The sequence below is a fragment of the Octodon degus genome, unplaced genomic scaffold (assembly GCF_000260255.1).
Source record: "Octodon degus isolate 3935 unplaced genomic scaffold, OctDeg1.0 scaffold00060, whole genome shotgun sequence".
NCBI lineage: Eukaryota > Metazoa > Chordata > Mammalia > Rodentia > Octodontidae > Octodon > Octodon degus.
The window spans coordinates 1,544,195-1,547,085 of record NW_004524636.1 but is presented as its reverse complement, the minus strand read 5'-3'; positions in this window follow the sequence as shown (position 1 = coordinate 1,547,085).

Genomic DNA, 2,891 nt, shown 5'->3' with positions numbered 1-2,891 from the left:
TTCATATCATTCATTAAAAAAACAAAACAAAACACACATTTTTTTTTTTATTTTTTTTTTTTTTTTTTTTTTTTGTGCCCTGTAAGTCCAGCCTCCCAAAGTCTAGATGAGCTTTGTTTCCTTCAAGAGAAGTTTTTTTTTTTGTTTTTTTTTTTTTTTTTAAGGCTGGGTCTCACTATGCAGTGCTTATATAATTCAGGCTGGTTTTGAACTCATACCAGTCCTCCTGGCCAAGCCTCCTGAATGCTGGAACTATAGGCATGTATTACCACGCCCAGTTGGGGAGAGCTCTTAGGGCACACCATCCTTTGCTGTGCACAGAAGTCTCATGAGTCAGGAACTCTAGGTAGAGCTGAGAACCATGGGGAAAAGAGTTAATGACTTTTGAGGAGGTCAGCAGCCTTTGAGGGGGTCAGGAGAGGAGTCAGTGAAGGAGGAGAGCCAGCCAGCTACTTGGGGGGAGGTAGAGGAGGAGAAAAGCCTTCTTTAGCTGATTGTAGTGCAGTTGAAGGACGTTGTTCATGTGGCTGTCATGAGTTCAGCTCTCTAGCTTTGATAGAAACATCTTAAATGGTGTGGTTGATTCCACCCACTGGTGGCTATGAGGACCATATGCTCAGGAGTGGGTGTGATAGAAGATGTGTCTCCTGTAGGGTGGGTCACTTTTGTTCCTGTGGGCTGTTCATGGCATGTGCATCCTGCTGAGCTGAAGCACATGTTTAAATATGTATTTTTTATGCAAGATGACCCTGAAACAAGCCACCTATCTTCTTTGGTGCCTGGAGGAGGTATTCCTGTCCAGGAGGAAACTGGACAGGTGATGGGAAAATAGTATGTCAAGGTCCAGCGCCTTATAGAGGTGTTGTCAAGAGTGATTTTTGACTTTAAAAAAAGAAAAAAACAAAAACAAAACTATATTTAGTATAGGGTCTTGCTATGCAGCTTGGACTTGTAGTGATCCTCCTATTTTCAGCCTCCCCAGCACCACAATGTGGCTCAGCATGCCCAGGGGTGGGGCTGGCGAGGCTTGAATCCTCATTCTTGTGCTTGCCTAAGCAGATGCTTAGTCCACTGAGGTATCTTGCCAGCCCTACTTTTGACTCTTGTGCAATAAGCATTGACCATGGAACCTTGACCATGGAACCTAACTCCAAGTGAGATGTGACTGCTAATTCCAGCAATAGCAGCCACTTGAGTTAGTGTGTGAAGGGCTGTGTGCATTGTTTGGAAAACCATCTGGAGTAGCAGAAGAGGAAAGAAACAGACATAAAAACCACAGTATGGGGCAGGAACATAAAATTACAAAGGGAAAGTAGAAATGACTTATGCTTAGATCAGTGTTTTCAGCCCTGATTATTCATTTCAGTCACCTGGGGAGTTTTCCATAGTCTCATGTAAGCTCCACACAGGATCAGTTAAATCTGAATCTCAGGGGATAGGATCAGAGCACATTGGTAGGAGATTGTAGAGGGCAGCCAAGGTTGAGAGCCCCAGAACAAAAGGTAGAGAGGCAGGTGATAAAGCTGTTAGTATTAAGATCCCCAGCAGAGAGGGCTTCTCACAGAGCAAGCCAGCAGCCCCAGGAACTCCTTCCTCTTCCCCTCAGCTGTCCTCCACCACATCCAGGTAGCATGATGCCTAATGCAACCTGGGGCCCAGTATCCCACCCTCAGGACCATGCCCAAGCCTCTGCCACCAAGCCACAACCCACAGCTAGAAATTACTCTACGTGCTTATATATCTTTTTTTTTTTAATTTTTTAAAAATTTATTTATTTATGTGTATGTGGCCAGCTCAGCCCACCAGGGTGCGGGGCTGGCTGGCATGTGGTGCTGGGGGATTGAACCATGGTCCCTGTGCTTTGCTAAGCTTGTTGTAAGTAGGTGCTTTAGACCACTGAGCCATCTCACCAGCCCCAGTGCTTATATATCTTGAAAAGTAGACACAGTATTATTATGGTTACTGATTTGTACATGTGACAGTAGAACTAATTATAAATATTTCAGTACCATGGATTTACATTTGCTTACTCACTGCTTCTATTTTAACTTTTATTCCTTTCTGTTTTTGTAGCTTTTTTGTTTTTCTTTTTGATTTTGGTTTTGGTACTTGGAGACAAAAGTCTCACTATGTAGTACAGACTGGCCTCAAACTCACAGCAGTCCTCCTGCCTCAGCATCCTGAGTGCTGGGATTACAGGTGTGTACCACCACACCCAGCTTTTTATTCTTTTCTGAGGGAATAGTTTTCATTTATCTTGGAGCACTAGGGTTGCTGTCTGAGGTTGCTGATGATATAGGTAAGACTAAGGATTCAGCACCAGGGACCCCTCCATTTACTGTGGTCCTACTTGAACACTTTAAACGTGTAAGTGGCCCCTTTTTCAGAGTTAAATTTCTCTTCATCATGTTGACTCCAACCAGATAAGTTCTGGTTTTTGAAATTCTCTAGTGGTGCTTCTCCTAGAGACCATCTTCACTGTCCAGCCCAACATAGGTCTATTTTAATACCACTTCCTCCCCAGTAGAGTCTAGTCTGGTTCAGTTTGGTTCCATCAGAACCTCTTTTTTCATAGATCTTCATGGGCTGTTACTGATAGGCCCCATGGTTAGAGAGAGCTATGTAATTAATCAGCTTGTCTGTTCAGAAAAGGCAATTTATTTTTTTCCCATAATTTTATTGATAAATAGCAATGAGACAGTTTCAAATCAAATTGGTAGGACAGTTTCAATAATCAACACATTGCATACATTCTTCCCAGTGGTTAATTGCTGTACAAGATGCAGACATGATATCCTATTTACAAACACCATCAGAACAAATCATTCTATTCATTAAGAGAATGTAACCATATATCTATCCTAACCACTTTGAATACACAGATACAAAAT